The sequence below is a fragment of the Neovison vison genome, chromosome 11 (assembly GCF_020171115.1).
Source record: "Neovison vison isolate M4711 chromosome 11, ASM_NN_V1, whole genome shotgun sequence".
Classification (NCBI taxonomy): Eukaryota; Metazoa; Chordata; class Mammalia; order Carnivora; family Mustelidae; genus Neogale; species Neogale vison.
Window position 1 is genome coordinate 152780564 of NC_058101.1, and position 17335 is coordinate 152797898.

General features: G+C 43.0%; 1 protein-coding gene across 5 annotated transcripts in view; it reads left to right on the top strand.

Annotated features, from left to right (window-relative positions):
* The window catches only part of MSRA (methionine sulfoxide reductase A), a 437171-nt gene that overhangs the window by 104724 nt on the left and 315112 nt on the right, over positions 1-17335 (top strand). The window contains exon 1 of one of the 5 annotated variants that reach the window (XM_044225044.1): positions 5158-5177. The exons of the other annotated variants lie outside the window; for them this stretch is intronic. The gene's annotated coding sequence lies outside the window, so the exon portion shown is untranslated. Of the gene's footprint in view, positions 1-5157; positions 5178-17335 lie in introns of those variants that run through there. 5 annotated transcript variants of the gene reach the window in all.

The following is a 17335-nucleotide window of genomic DNA, read 5'->3' on the forward strand; positions in this document are numbered from 1 at the left end:
TTTTGTTTTGTCCTTTCCTTTCAGGGGAGAGAGGGGCTGAAATGTGCTTAATTATTTGCTACATTTCCTGTGTGTACATATTTATCCCTCATATTATCTGAGACCAACTGAAGAGGGAGTGTTTAGAAAAGAGAGGAAAGCTAATACAAGTTGAAAGTAAGATGCTTGCATCTTAATTTTAAGAGAACACAGAAAGCCAAATGCTTTCAGAAAAGGGCCCCTTCATGGAGTAATTTGCCTGGTATGGCATCACAGTTTGCTGTATAATTTCAGCCCTGTTACTATGGAAACCTGCTTTAGTGTAGCAGTGATTGTTAATCAGGATTTGTCGTTATTCCCCTTTCATCACGAGGCTCTATATCCTTATGGATTAAATCACAGTTCTCATTGACAATGGCATAGATCAAACATTATTGCCACACATAAAACCCTGGGCCGCTCCCTGTCATTTCCCCCCATTACCAGCAGCCGTGAATGCCAGCTGAAGTCTAACTTTTACAAGGAAATCAAGGCTCCTCTTGGCTCCTCTGCTATCTACCCTCATGACAGAATGCCAAGTAGGGGAGGAAGAGGGCTACTTTCATTTAGACTTGCCTTGGGCCTATGGGAAAAGCAAGCATCATTTCATGTCACTGCCAACCCATGTCTGCAGATACAAATCCAGGCAGGAAGTTGTTTCTGTGTGACCTCTGGCTCCTTCTTCAATCCCTTTCCTGTGTTTGCACATCAGGCATTTAACTGAACCCTCCCTGCCCCCCTTTTTTTCCCTCGGTGCAGCCGACTTTCCCTTTCTTTCTGATCCGTCTTCTGCATCCCTAGCTGCTGCTTTCTCCTAGGAAGGCTGTGTCAGGCGGGAAGGCCAAGCTGCTTACCCGAGCTGTTGTGGCTGTGCGGTCATAAACCAGGGAGGGCAAAGGGCAACGGTTTGCTCTTCCCACTTTGGCGAATGGGGTGATGACAGTATCTGGATTTAGTGGTGACAGTATCGTCCCCCGTCTTTACGGAAATCAGTTGAAAGGAATATGGGAAAGGCGACACTCTAGCTCCAGGGTGTTATGGTTCAGAGCCCATCACCAGTCATAGTGTGCCTTGAGATTGCTGATTCGTTTGTTTGGGAGTGAGAACCTTTAGACTGGGGCTGGTTAATACATAGCCTCTGGAGCCAGTCTGCCTGGCTTCCATCTCCAGCTCTCCCTCTCACGAGCTGTGCGACCTTGGCCAGCCCTTTAAGCTTTCTGAGCATCCGCATGCAGAGCAAGAATAATAATAGTACCTACCTCATGGTCTTGACGATTAAATAAGCTAATATTCCTAACATGCTCAGACTAGTGACTGGCACATTCATTGTAAGTGCCGTAGAGGTGTTTGTAAATAAACGAGAAAGAAACAACACTGTGCTTACATGTATTCAAAATATATTCCAGATCGGATTACCCAAATATTAGTGAGGTGTTGAAAACAGCACTTCCCTCCCCCTCTCATCTCATCCCCCCTCCCCTTCCTCTCCCTGCTTTCTCTTCTTCATCTCTGCGATGTGCCCAACCCCCACCTATAATTCTGATTGGCTAAATTAATTCTGCAGCATCCTGCTGTGAATAATTATGTTGATCCAGTGTGTATTCTGATGCCTTTTTTTCCCTTTGCCTAAATTATAATGTGACAATTGCGGCTCACAGCTGGCTCATCAGAGGTGGGCAGTTTGGGAATTGGCGCATCTGAATGTGCTTCTCTGTTAACCCTCTGCCTTGATTGCTTAAGACAAGACATATGTAAACCCCATGATTATTGCCATTTGTTTGGACTTTGCAAAGACTCTGCCTTCAAACATAAAGCTGCTGGGTTTGTTTTGGGAGAGGGGGGCATATAGAAGTCCCCTCCCCCTCTCTCCTCCCGCACTACCCCCCTTTCCCTTTCAGACAATAAATAGCTGTCAGGCTTATGTCAAGGATGAAATTATAGGTGCACGTGAGGCCTTGATTACATTGTTTTGGAGAGATTGCTATTAGCATACTGAAATGAAGTCTAATTTTTCACTGACGGAGCTGAGTCAAAACTCAAGTGACAGAGGCAGGGCATACAGTGTGAGGAAAGAAAGGTCCGACAGGAGCCCCTGTTCTATATCGGACAGGCTCTTCTTTATTTAAAACAAACAACAAGAACACAGTAATTAATGTGAAGAACACCTCATTGGAAAAGAAAGGCCAGCTGATCAAGGATGAAATAAGACATTTGGGTTCGATAAGATTCTTTGTGAAATTACAGTGTGTGATTTTCAAGTGTGTTTAATCCATTTGAAGGCGACATCTAGATTATTAAGCTTATGTTTTCGCTGAAGAATGTACGGTCTTGATTTTTTTATTTTGCTTGCTGCCTGCATAATTCATTTCGTCCTGCCACATTTCCCCCTCACGCATCCACTGAAGATGCAGGCTTATGATCACCCGATCTGCGGGGTGAGTGCCTTGTTGTACTTCTGCTGTTTATACATTCTGATGATGTGAACATGTGGCTCGTTCATTTTCAAAATCCTTCATTTAAGGAGAAGTTCTTTGCGTGTGGTTTCCCTGAAATGTTTTATGGAATGGTGTCTCATATGATGGCAGATTAATAATTATATGTTCTTTATTATAACTGTCCCTGCTCTCTGTGGTGGAAATTTAAAAATCACACACACACGTGCGCGCGCGCACACACACACACACACACATAGATGCACACATACCCTCGTGGGGGTATGTGTGTGCATGTGTAAGTGTATGAAGGTTTTGATGCTGCAGGTAACTTGAAAGGTTATTCCATACCACTGTTTTATTATTACTGTTACTGAAGGGGGAAAAATGAAGATTTAGTGTGGAGGGAGTGAGAAGAGGATGTCTTCCCGTTTGAAATCGTGTAACGGTGAAGATTTGTAGGCAGATGCTATTTGTATTTATTTGAAATTTCTATTTTCAGTCCCTCTAAGTACAGGACCAACGCTGTGCTTATAGTGCAGGTTCAGAGGTGGATTAGCAATGGCTCCTGGGGTTCGGGAGTGGGTGGTCTGGACCAGAACTCTAGTAGAGCAAAGCCTGGTGGGACTGTGGGGTGTCAGCTGATGTTTGCTTTGCCATCTGGCTGTTCAGATGATGCAAAGGTAAATTGGGGAAGAGGAGGGGTCCTTGAAGGTTTAACGGAGGAAGCTGTATTCGAAGTGCAGGCAGAATTTGAAACACGGAAATGGGAGAGAAACACCCCGAGCAGAGTGAGGCACAGAAGCCAAAGCAGGGAACTAAAGTGGTGAGAGGTCTGGTTTGGCCAGAGGCTCTCACCCCTGGCTGTGCTTTTGAATCACCTAACTGGTTATAAAAAACGCCTGCTGCTTGAACTATAAGGAGACAAAAAGTAGATTCGTGGCTTCCTAGGGCAGGGAAGCTGCTCATGAGTATGAGGGTTTCTTCTGGGGAGATGAAAATGTTCTACAGTTGAATGTGGTAATGGTTGCACCACTCTAGATGTGCTAAAAAGCATTGAATTATGTACCTTAAATGAATCAGTTGTATGTGAATTATATAGCTCATTAAAACTGTTTAAAAACATTGCTGCTGCCTGGTTCCCATACCAGACCAATGAGAATGGAATCTCAGGCCTTCTGTGACAGGTCCTCAGGTGACTGCTGTCTCAGGTGCCCCCTGGGCAGCAGCATGGGCTAGATATTAGAGTTCAGGCTGAAGGGAGAGGTGGGCTTTACCTTACAGAGTCTCAAGGGTCATACAACAAGATTTGTGTTTCTGCCAACAAAGAAGGAGCCATTGTAAGTTTTAAAGTAGGGGCTTGGCACATGTAGCCTTTTTTAAAGCAGCTGATCACAAATGTATAGAGGATTTCTGGAAGTTTTCTGGAAGTTGGGATGCCTGTAGAGGCTATTGGAGGTTTCCAGGGAAGAGGCAGAGTGACCCCCCAGTGGGGCCAATGGGGAGTGGTTGCAGTGATAATGGAAAGGCAGGGGCAATGGAAGAGACCCCCAGGAAGCAGAGCAGGGCCCGGTGACTGCCTGGATGTGGGACCAGTGAGAGAGGGGCTGAGGCAGTTTTCCAGATTGTGTTTCAGGGAGGACAGGGGAGGGAGACAGATGAAGAGCGGAGAGGTGCAGAGAAGGGCAGGTCTGCGAGAAATGATGTGTAGTTTTGCTCATGCTGGACCGAGGGACCAGTGGTCCATCCACAGGCAGATGTCTGGCAAAGAGTTGGAAATGTGGCTGTGGATCCCAGAAAAGAGGCAGATCACAGAGGCTCCGGAGTTTGCCTACAGGAGCTTTGGTCAATCTGCTTCCACAATGGCTCACTCACCTGGCTGTTGGCAGGAGGGCCCAGACCCTTATGATATGGCTCTCACTGTTGGCTGCCGGAATAGTCTCACAACATGGCAGCTAGCTCCCCTGGAGTGAGTTACTCCAAGTCAAGCAAGCGAGAGGGTGAAACAGAAGTCTATATCTTTTGTGACTCAGCCTGGGAAGTGACATCTCGTCGCTTCTGCAGGATGCTCCCTGTTATCCAGAGCAGGGTGATGCAGGGTCAGAGGTGAATGCATGAGGTCATGAGAACCCAGGCCCACTGGGGGGCTTTCTGGAGACTGGCTACCACACCCTGGTTTTTGGCACTACCAAATAGTAAAAAAAACTAAAAAACAAAAACCCAAACCAAACAGATAGTGTGGTCACTGACACTGGAATGTCTGTGAAGGGAAGGGCCATCAGATGCAAGGCAGATAGAAGCTCAAGATCAAGGAAGCAGGTGCTGTCTGGAGGTTCGTTCAGGTGTTCGTTCACTCACTCAACATTCAGGGGCTCCCCTGTGTGTCAGAGGTGGGGAAGCAGAATGTACAAGGTTCTGACTCTCTGGGATGTCCCTCATGGGAGTTTGCTGTCTCCTGACTCTGAGGGGCCAGAGGGTGGGACAGAGAGATTCCTAGACCCCAACAGTTGCCCCCAGGGCCACACCATGGTGCAGAGCTTCAGAGGGAGGTCGTATGATTTGGAGGGAACTGAAAAAGGAAGTAAGTTTTTGCATCCTCTAAAACATTGCTGCCAGTGCCCAGACATCTTGTCATATTGCCAGGTGACTTCATTAAGGACGTTGCCACAGAGGCCACCAGGAGGGGCCGCATGAGTGATCCCACGCCAACATTAGATCTAAGCCCAGGTAAGCCAAGAATGAGGGTGGGAGTGGAGAGAAAGGAATCTTTTCTGCTCTGCAGCATATTTGATTTTACACCATGAAGGTGGAAAGGGGAAGTCTTTTTTAGAATAAGGGTTACAGATAATATTCTATTTCTGGGAACACAGGGATAAGGTGTACCTTCTTAAATAGTGTGGCTTCTGATCCATTAAAAAGTGCATTAAAATTTATTCCCTAAAGAAATTCACCCTATTTTAACTGTGGGGTTGGGGCTGAAGAGTTTTTTTTTTCCCTTCAGAAATGGCAAATGTTGCTTTTAAAATTAAGAAGATTAATTTACTTGTATTGAAAAAAATAGTGAGTTCTAGATCTTCAGTTTGATTATAATTTGGGAAGATGAGGAAAGGTTATTAAGGAAAAGCTGATGTGGAGAAGTTGAAGACTGAGTCTCAGAGAGAGGACTTTGCATTCCTGAGGAGCAAGGAAGCAGGTGGCCCCAGAGTATATTTGCTGATGGTAAATTGTTGTCTACACCAACTCCTGTCCAGCCTGGTCTATATCCTTAGAGCTCCTTTAGTCCCTCTCACAATGGAAGGAGGGCTCCCCTTAGCTGCCACATCAACACTTCTCTAACACTTGCTGATTACCCACCACCCAACCCCTCGCCCCCAGCCATTTTTACAAAGAGAGAGGAAGCCTTGTGTAGGCTGACATTTTGACCGCATTGTTTGGTTTTCATTGTATTTAGTATGTAGCTAGCTTCTGTTTGAGGACAGTGATTCTTGGCTTTCCATTTATGATGGTGGCATGGAGTTCTCTTTGGAAAAATAAATGGATATACATCTGAAGGGTGGTCTACATGAAAGATATTATGTAACTAATTTTGCAGCTGGCAGAAATCGTGAAGGTGGTGGTGAAATGACTAACAATTAGGAAACGTTGCCAGAAGGCATGTTAGTTTGGCTTTGATTTATTTAGTCAAAAAACTGGTTGTCTTAGCCATCTTGGGCCCACTGTAACATAGTAGCACAGACTGGGCAGCTTAAACAACAGACATTAATTCCTCTCCCTCCTGGAGGCTGGGAAGTCCAAGATCAAGGGGCTGGCATGGTCTGGTTCCTGGTAAGGGTCCTCTTCTGGTTCACAGATGGCCGCCATCTCTCTGGGTCCTCACATGGCAAGAGACTTCTGGTCTCTTCCTCTTCTTGAAAGGACACTAATCCCATCTTGGGGGACCTACCCACAAGACTTCGTCTAAACCTAATCACCTCCCAAAGCCCCAGCAACTAATACCATTACAGTGGGGGCCAGGGCTTCGGCATATGACTTTTTTGCGAGTGGGGGTGAATACAAACATGAGGTCGTAGCATGGATGTTGTGATATCTTTGTGTCATGGGAAATGGCACCCTGTCAAGCAGTGCTGTAGCTGGCATCCTCACATCTTGGGTGTGTGGCTGCTGACAGAGCATTCAGCCTCAGTCTCCACATCTCTGAAGTGGGATTGTAACACCTGTTCCTCTTGCCTCATGGGAGTGTGGGGAGACCCAAATGAAATCATGTTTGTTCAGCTTGTGTCACTTAAGGCTGGGAAAATGACCCTCGTTTAACGGGCTTTTCATTATGCCAGGTGACTGTTGAATAAGCTGTTTTATGTTTTTATAGAAGTTTGGACAGTACCTCAAATAACACTTTAGAATAAGATCAAATGTTACAGTGTAGTTTTGTCTTCTTGATTTTAAGATGATAATATTGATCTCTAGGATCAACTCAGTTTCATGCAAATGAAGAAAGAGTAATGGCCACCCCTCTCCCTCGCCCTACCCCCAACTTGACTTTTTCTATAGTTCCCTTTGCAGTCTGGCCAATCAGATATCCTCTCTCTCCATTCTTTAAGTTTATTAAATTAGGAATTTATTGACACTTGTTTTTGCTTTTTTTTTTTTTTTTTGTGAAAACAGTTCTAGATTGGGGGCATGTCTCTAAAATATATGTTATGTGCAGCTGTGACCAGGGAGAGGGCAGGCTGCCCTTTCCTGTGCTCTGGGGAGGGTGAAGAGTGGAGATTTTTTGTCCACATTTGTTAAACGAGTCACCTCTTTCTTCCGTCACAGCTGCCTCTGACTTCCCACTCTGTGCTGAGTGACAGGAGAAAGGAAGGCAGAGAGAAAGTCCCAGCAGGGCAAGCACAGGGCCTTTTTTTCTAGTAGCATCTGTCTGCCCTCTGGAAGATACGGGAACAACCTTTTCCATGCCCACAAGTTGGGGCAGCCCTTGGCTACTGTGTTCTCCGGGACGTGCTAGGTGTTTCTGGAACCTGGTAGGTGAAGGAGAGCTCGGTCTGTAGCAGCAATTTTGCTGATGGACAGACAGGCAGGATTTTACACTGAGCCCATATTATTCATGATTACTTCTTCTGAGCTGGGGATTTATTTATTTATTTATGTATTTGTATGTTTGTTTATGACTGTAGGGAAAGCAGTTTTAAAAAAACACTGAGGTTTTTGCCACCTTCCTCTGTCAATTTAGAAATAGTAATACGCAGTCTGTTGGTAAGTGCTATGATTTTCTAGTGGATATAGTTAAACCACCATGGGAGGCTTTACCCCTCTCAGATTATGATTACTCTGTTGGGTTGGGGAAAAGGGTGCCCTAATGATACAGGAATGCTTTAATAAAAAGGTTCAACTTAATACTGAGGGAATGTCTAGAGCTGACTAAAAATGCAGAAAAGCCCTCTCAGTGAGTAATCTGCAAAGAGGGAAAAATGGAGCTCGAGGTGGCTTTTAGGATGTCCTTTGTCCGTATGGCTTCTCAAAGCTCTTTTCAGATGAAGGAAGTGGCTGACACAGAGATGCAGCTAATTACATCTGTGCAGGGAGTGAAACCGTGCTACCAGCTCGGAGCAAAGACCAGAGCAACTTTAGAGAGAAAATCAGTCTGTCATATTTGTACAAATATGTGCACTTCGATGATAATTACCATAGTCATTATTTACTATTGCTACACTATATTAATTATCTATTCAATGATAATTAAATACATAATTCTAAACATCATCCCCAAACAAATTACCTTTTATCAATTGAAACAAACCAATTAAAAATTTCAAAATGCAACCATGTAATCAACAGCTTAATACATGTTAATTATGACCAAAATTTCAATTAATGTGTTAATATATGACCTCAAATCTCCAGAAACAAACAACGAAAAAAGCAGCCTCACATAGCAATTATGGCCTCCTTTGATTGACAGATATCTGTGAGTTTGTTTTTGTGTCTGACTTGGTAATTTGACTTATATCAAAAAAGCCGGCCTATTCTCTCTGCTGCTCTGAAGCCACTGTGTAAAAAGCATGCAAGTGTTGAAAACACACTCTTCTCCTCAGCTCCTGCATTGTCTCTTTCCTGCACTGCTCTGTAGCCGTTTTTCTTTACAGAGTCATTTCAGCTGCCTCACGAGCCTGTAGAGTTGTGTAGCACAGACTGTCATCCCTTCATTTTATGGATGGGTAAAGAGTGGCACGGGCAGTTCATGCAACACACTGGTGGGGGTGATTTCAAGGAGCGCAGGGCAACATGGACATGGGTGTGTTTGGAGGGCAGGGCCAGCAAGACGTGGTGGTGTTGTTCTCGTTGGGGGCCATGATGAGGAAGATCAGAGCCGGGAGGAATCATGCCTGCCTGTGAGGGTGTCGGGAAGGGCCTCATGGGGGCTTGGTGGATGGAAAGGAATTAGACAGGAAGAGATTGGGGTAGAGAACGTTCTAGCAGAAGGAACAGGTTAGAGTTTTTGTATGAGGTCAGGACACAAGTTTGACTAGGACGTAGAGTCACCGGAGACAAACAATGGTGAGATAAGTTAGACCGGGAAGATTATCAATCTTATTTCTTACTCTGCCTGTGCTGCTTGGTGAGAAGATTGTGTTCCACCTGAAGTCAAGGACAAGGTCATTTACAAGGTTACCTGGCATTTTTATCTGCCTTTAAATTTGTAACATAACTTCACACATTGGGGTTCCATCACTTGACCATTATTTCCTTGGTGTCTTATGACCAATTCATTGTAAGACTATGTTTTATGCAAGAGGACTGGAGGTGCTTCTAAAATAGTTCTTTTAGAAAAAATTTTTAATGGATGTATTTATTTTGAGAGAGAGAGAGTGGGGGGAGGGTTGGAGGGAGAGGGAGAGAGTGGGCTCCCTGCCGAATGTGGACCCCCCAAACTCAGAGCTTGATCCCAGGACCCTGAGATCATGACTTGAGGCAAAATCAAGAGGCATACATTTAACCTACTCGGCCACCCAGGCACCCCTTAAATTTTTTTATGCCCAATGTTGGGCTCAAACTCATGACCCTAAGATAAAAAAAAATTGCGTGCTTTACCAATTAAGCCAGCCAGGCCCCCCCTAAAATATTTCCTTTAAAAAAGAATATGTATATATCTCCACTCTGAAACATGGCTCCCGTAGCTGCCCTGGTAATTTTATTATGCGCTCTTAAGTTGTGAGCATGTTTTTTGTGTGTTGAAGTGGAAATCCCCTTGGAAATTCAGCAAATTGCACTTCAGTTTGGAAAGGATAGATGAAGAATAGAAATCTCTGTGTGTAAATAAATGTGTATATGTGTGTGTATAGACATATGATCTACATACACATATATAAACAGATATGCATATGTATGTGTATATGAAATAAAATTGGATTGAGTCATCAAAATATAAATATGTCAAGTGTAAAATCTATTAGAGAAGGAGTTTGTTTTTATGACTCAGACAGGAGGTGTAATAAAGAGGTATTTTTAAGACCAAGAACTAGTGTGTGTCAATTTCTTTTTGCCCAAGTCCTCATCTTCTTGACGGGAAGATGAGTCACTGGATTGGAATCATAAGGCTGTAAAGAATCCTGGTGCAAAGTTATTTCAGGCTGGGTATTTAGAAACATTGGCTAAATCAGTGATTGGGTATTTGGGTGGGCTGGGCAATCATCAAAACAAATATTTCTTTTCAATTTTTCAGATTCTGTGGATCTCCTGCTGAGTACAGAAGTTATCTGTTTTTTAAAAAATATATTTATAAAGAGGTAATACTATCTGTACATTTTGAAGGAGGTTGTTAAAAATGAGTGGAGGAATATAAACACCCATGTTCGTAATAGCGTGATTCACAATAACCAAAATGCAGAAACAACCCAGATGTCCATTGATGGATGAATAAACTTTTAAAAATGTGGTATGTACATACAGTGGAATATTATTCAGTCTTAAAAAAGGACATTCTGCCACATGCTACAACATGAAAGGACCTTGAGGACATTGTGTTAACTGAAATAAGTCAATCACAAGAGGGTAACTACTCTAGGATCCATGTCCATGAGTTTCCTGGAATTGTCAAATCCCCAGGGGCAGGAAGTAGAATGGGGGCTGCCGGGATTGGGGGGAGGGGGATTGGGGAGTTTGGGTTTCCTGGGGACAGAGTTTCAGTTTGGGAAGACAAGACAATTCAAGAGATGGTTGGCGCTGAGGGTTACACAGCAACACAAGCATACCTAATGCCGCGGCCCTGCACACTTCAGAATGGTTAAGATGGTCGATTTCAAGTTACATATATTTCATCACAATTTAAAGAACAAGTGGAGGATTTTGTTTAGAATTTGGGAAAGCAGAAGCCTGAGAAATTGGCATGGCCAGACTGTTGCCTGCCACAGAAACACTGATGAGCCATGAGGTGAGGCAGGAAGGCAATGAGGCTTTCTTCCAACTGAATTGTTCTTTCTACCAAGTCTTCCACCTTCATTTCTGTCCTCATAACTAATCTTGTCTTTCTTACTTACCCACTATGTACATTTATCTCTCCATTTGCTCAGGCTATTTTTACCTCCTCACCTTTACTCTTCTTTACCCTTGGAGAACGCTCACACCAGCATCTTTCTTCTTCCAGGCTTCTAGTCTCTTTTTCTCTTTTTTAAGGCATAAGATCAACAGTAGGGGTAAAGATCTAGTGACGACTCTTTTTGGCTGAAAGGTAGGGTTTTGATGTTGGTCACTTCCCACAGCGACAGCAGTCAATAGCACAGGGGAGAATGTTGCTGACCGTCAGAAGAGCACATTAAATGCTTTGGCTACTTTTCCCATAATGAAGAGTGTGCTGTGGTGTTCCTAAATATAGTTCTGGAAGAAGCAAGTGGAGAAAGAGGACGTGAAATTCGTTTTGAATCTTGTAGTCTCAATTTCAGTCTAAAATTCATTTCATTTAGGATCAAAGTTTTAGGATACTTCTTGTTGATTTCATTAATTACAAATTATTGAGATGTTTAACATCATGCAGAGAGAAACACAACAATGGTGCTTTGACCATTTTCATGTGTGTAGTCAGTGGCTGATAATCTAAGTTAAACCCATGCAAGTCTGGACTTGCAGAGATGGGGAGGAGATGAAGTGCTAGTCTGGGATCCTCAACACATAATGTAGGTTTTATCTGTTGAAAGTAGAATGCAAGGAAGGGTAAGATCTGATCTTCTTGAGGGATGAGAAATGGTCAAAACACATTTACTAATTTCATCTCAATGGGTGGGGGTACTTGCTTTCAAATCTTGCAGAGGAATAGCCATCTTACCAAGGTTACAGTAGATGTGATCACCCAATTAAAAGCACTAGGTAGTAAGATACTAATAAAATCTGTTTCAATAAGATGTAAGTCTTCAAGGCCATATTTATGTTTTATGGGAACATTAAATTCTATTTTAAATAGAACAAGTTCACTTCTTGTGAAGTAATGTTAAAGCATGGATCAAACCTGTTAATTGTTGGAAGATCATCTTAAGAAAATTACTTAACGTATTGAAAAAGATTTTAATTTTTTTTTCTTGAAAATAGTGATCTATTGTTTCTATGGAAATTGGGACCATGGTCTTTAAACGTTCTGCAATGTTGATTTACAAAAGCTTAACATTATCTATTTAAATACCACAGATACTGTAAAGCTTAGCGTGAAGGCTAATTTTAATAGAGTTTGATTCTTATATATTATCTTAAATTCGCATTTTGAGAGAACAAGCTAATTTTACAATTAACCGAATCATTAAGATCTTTTTATTCTAATCTTACCAAAGGGTCCTGTATTTAAAAAGTTATATCCATACTGGATATAGTCTAATGACAAAAGGAAGTATAAAGAAACATTGAAGTTTGTTTGTTTATTTGTTTGTTTTTAGTAGGTTTGTGTTGGTAGAGATATTAGTGATTAAACTCAGAATGTATTTTGTTCCTAGTTAAGAGAGAGGAGGGGTTCCTGGGTGGTGCAGTCGGTTAAGCATCCCACTTTTGGTTTCTGCTCAGGTCATAATCTCTGGGCTGTGATCTCAGGGTCATGAGATTGAGCCCCATACTGAGCCCTGCATCAAGCCCTGCATTGGGCTTTACACTCAGCAGGGAGTCTGCTTGAGATTCCCTCTCCCTCTGTACCACCCCCTCCCCAGCACACTCCTTCTCTCTAAAGTACTTTAGAATAAATGTGTAAATATAATGGTGTTTTGGGATCAGAATTTTACTGTGAATGAAGGAGGGACACAAATATGGAAAAGGGGGAATGTGAGGAAGGATCTCATGGTATTAGTTTTGAGTTAAGATTTAAACCCAATTCTGTCTGACTCTGGGTTTTTTTTTGTTGTTGTTGTTGTTGTTTTTACATCATCATCTTAGAACATCAGGCTGCTTGTACCTGAAAGTAAATGTCAAATAGTCTCTAAAGTGAAGACATATTTTGAGAAAATTCATGGTAGTAAAGACCAAGTTAATACTTCCCTGAATTGTGTGCTACTTGAGTTTGAGTAAGTGGACGTTGGAAATGGAGTTGTACCGGGATTAAGTATTTCTGGCACTAGGGGGCGCATGGGTGGCTAAGTCCATTGAGCATCTGGTTCTTGGTTCCATCTGGGTTCAAGATGGCTGAAGGGTTGTGGAATCCATCCGTATCTGGAGACCGCACTGGGCTCCAGGATGATCAGCAGGGAGTCTGCTTGAGATTATCTCCCTTTACCCCTCACCCCATGAATGCATGGGCATGCATGCGATCGCTCGCTCTCTCTCTCAAATAAATAAGTAAAACTTACAAGAAAAAAAAAGAAGCCTTTCTGCAAGTTTCAGTTCTGTCTCTGTCTAACCGTATGGCATGAGGGCCTTAGTTTTCTTGGATATAATCACTGGTTGGTCCAGTTGATGTGTCTGTTGATTTGAGCAATTAAAATAGCTTGATACTTGTACAGAATTTCTAAAAAGATGACTGTGGCTGAAATAAGGTTTAGAGGTGAGGCTGATGAGGAGGGCTTAGGAGTACACAGTGGTGAGAAATGGCTGCAGAGAGATGTAGGGCTTGGCTGGTTAGGGGTCTGGAAGCCATCTCTTGGAGTTCCCATTAATTACAGGCCAAATGATAGTTCTTGTGTGTGTGTGTGTGTGGTTTTTTTTCCCCACTCCGAAAATTTAATAGTCATTCTATAATATCATTTAATATTAGAGACAGAGTAAAATTTTCCCCACTTATACTTTGTTCAAGTCAGGATCTAAAGAAGGGCCTTATAATGCAATGGGTTGATAAGTCTCTCTTTCTTCCCAGTCCTTCCCTCTCTTTAATAACAGCTTTACTGAGACATAATTCATACACTACACATTTCACCTATTAAATTATACAATGCAATGGCACACAGTTGTGCAACCATCATCACAATCAATTTTAGAACATTTCATCACCCCAGAAAGAAACCCTGTACTTGCTTATAGTCATTCTTCATTTCCTTTCAGTGAACCCCTAACCCTAAGCAAATACTACTCTATCTTCTGTCTTTGTGGATTTGTCAGCTGGAGACATTTCATATAAATGAAATGAAATCATATAATATGTGGTCTTTTGGCATCTTTCACTTGTGTAAGTTTTCAGAACTCATCCATGTTGTAGCATATGTCAGTACGTCATTTCTTATTATTAATGAATAATAGTCCATTGATGGACATTGGAGTTGTTTCTACTTTTTGTCTATTATGAATAATGCTGCTGTGATCATTTGCATACAAGATTTTGTGTGGACATTTGCTTTAATTTCTCTTGTATATATCTAGGAATGGACTGGCTGGGTCCTGTGGAAACTCTATGTTTAACATGTTGAGGAGCTGTCAGACTGTTTTCCTGCACCATTTTATTGGTGCAGCATGGTGTTCCATCAGGAAAACGGTCCACTCTCCACATCCTAACCAACATTTGTTACTGCCTGTCTTTGTTATTAAAGGCATCCTAGTGACTCTGAGGTGGTACCTCATCTTAATATTGGGTGGATATGAGGTGGTACCTCCTTATAATTCTGATTTACATTTCCCTGATGGCCCTTGGAGGGTTTTAAGTGGTGTTACAGATTTAACTGTGATTACTCTTACTGCATTGTAAAAGATGGATTAGATGGACTCAGGAGATAAGCAGATGAAAGATGACAGTAGACAGACTGGGGTAGTGGTAGTGAGGATGGTGAGACCTAGATCCCAGGGGTATCTAAGAAGTACAGTCTGTGGGAATTTGTGATTGGCTTTATGTGGGGGTTGGGGAGTGCTTGCAACTGGCTTTCCTGCTCAGGCAGCTAGGTGTAGGGGTTAATGCCTTTCATTGACCCAAGTGTCAGAGCAGAGTGGAGGGAAGAGTGCTGTGTGTAGATTCAAATGGTTTGAATGGTTGAGTCTGAGGTGAAGTGCTTACTGTCAAGAGAGGACATCTGGAGAGGTCTTTGCGCTGTGGTATATCTGCTATATGGTTAAAAAACCAGATGGGAAATAGAGGTATGTTACCATTTTCCCACCCTCAAGAGCGGGGACGTGGGAAGGAAAGCAAGACCTTCTCTGTGCCAGGCTCCGGTACTTGGTATGATAGCACAGAGATGACCAGGACAGGATACCTGCCCTCAGGTTTCTAAAGCATTCTAGTGGGAAGAAGAGGGACTAGGAAGAGTGAAGGTGGCAGGAGGAGAGGAGGGAGAGAGAGAGATGGTCACACAGCATCTGTCAAAATCTACTCATTCAGTTAGTATTTATTGAGTGTCTGCTCTGTTTCAGATGCTGTTCTAGGCACTGGGAATCCAGCAGAGAAGAAAAGAAAAAATTCTGCCATCACGGATTTTTAAATTCAGTTGGGGAAGGTGGGGGTGCCAAACTATAAAAGTTAAGTAAATTACATATGATATTAGAAGGTTATAAAACAAGGAAAACCTAAAAATGTCGGGAGGTGGCAATGGGGTACAGTGAAGTGGGAGATGATGGTGGTACAAGTTTAAATAGAATGACCAGATGTGAAGATGAGTCTTTTTTTTCTTTTTTTTTAAGATTTTATTTATTTATTTGACAGACAGAGATCACAAGTAGACAGAGAGGCAGGCAGAGAGAGAGGAGGAAGCAGGCTCCCTGCTGAGCAGAGAGCCCGATGCGGGGCTCGATCCCAGGACCCTGAGATCATGACCTGAGCTGAAGGCAGCGGCTTAACCCACTGAGCCACCCAGGTGCCCCAAGATGAGTCTTTTGAGCAAAGACTTGAATGTAGTAGGGGGAAGTGCCAGGTAAATGTGTGGGGAAGAGCATTCCACACAGGAAATGTTGGTGCAGAAGTCTGAAGGCAGAAAGTTTAAGAAAATTTAAGGAATAGCTGAAGGCCAGTATGGCCAGAGTGGAGTGAGGGGTAGGTAGGATAGTAGGAGATGAGTTCAGGGAGAGGAGGTTCAAGGGGTTGGGTAGGGGAGAGGGGTAGGTGTCATATTATGTGGGTTCTTATGGGCCTTTGGAAGGAATTTGGCTTCTGCTCTGAGGTAGGACTTTATTGGATTAGAGGGGTGACACGATATGACTTAATGGCCTGAAAGTATCACCCTAGGTGTTGTACTGAGAGTTTATGGAGATGGAGATGCCCGAGGTGGGATCAGGGAGTCCAGCTGGGGAGATTAGTGGAGCAATTTTGATGAGAGACAGTGATGGGTTGGGCCACCATGGTACGTAGTGCTTGGATTCTGAAGTGACTGCGAAGGTACAGCCAATGGGATTATGTGACAGACTGGCTGTGGGCTTTGCGACCCACGGGAGGAGTCAAGGATCACTCACTCCTTGGTTAATAGCCTGACTCAGGAGAAGGAGACGGGTGATACTGAGTGAGTGAGGATGACCACCCAGGAGAAGATTTGCGTGGAAGTTTTGCCCGCTCTGTTTGCCATATCTAGTACAGGTCTAAGCACAGTTGCTGAGCCAGTTGAGATAGCCTGAGCAGTCAGCCCACAGGAGGTGAGGAGTTTCAGGGGAGGCTTGAGACAGAGACAGAAATGTGGGGCATGTTCCCATCCCTGCAGGCGGGGGCACAGAACCCGCAGGGATCGTGCTCTGTGCAGGAAAAGCAGGTTAGCAAGACAACCAGCTCTGCAGTCCTTTTTCTATCTCTCCGTGACCAAACCAGAGATATTTCAGGTGGGACACGATGACCTCTCAATCCTTTCCAGGTCTCAGATGCAAGATTCAGGGTGGGACTCCAGACCCTTGGTCCTGGCGTATGTGTGCAAGAATCTTAACTCTCATTTCTGGAGCCTTGTGAGGCCTTTTCCTTTAACTTTTTTTTAAAAAAATGCATGGAAATATGGTTCTGGTTCTCAGTCCATACAGAATTCAGTGGAAGAATTGCAATTCCTTCAATTTATTGAAATTTGTTCCAGGATAACATCTCTGAAAAACCCTCTAGTAAAGCAGATGTGTGTGTGTGTGTGTGTGTGTCTGTGTGTGTGTCTGTGTGTGTGTATGTGGTAGGGAAACTGGAAAGAGGTTGCCTCTTCTATGGCGGACTTTGATTGGCGTTGCCTCTTAAATTTGTTATTTCTGGCAGAAACCTTGCTAACCTGCTATTTGGAAATAAATGATGAGGGGACTGTATTTCATGAAAAGGTACACTGGTAGAAAATGGTCTCTGATTACTTAACTGATTTATTTTTTTAGGAAATACATTTATAATTCTAGAATATTAATTCTTAGTGGACATTTCACTGTTAAATTTGGCAGGAAATGCTTATAAAGCTTTCCTTGGTTTTTCCCAGGAAGATACCTTTAGAACTTGAAATCTTTTAAAACGCTTTAGAAACGCTAGTCAGTATAATGCCTTGCAGGGTGTAAAAATCAAGTGC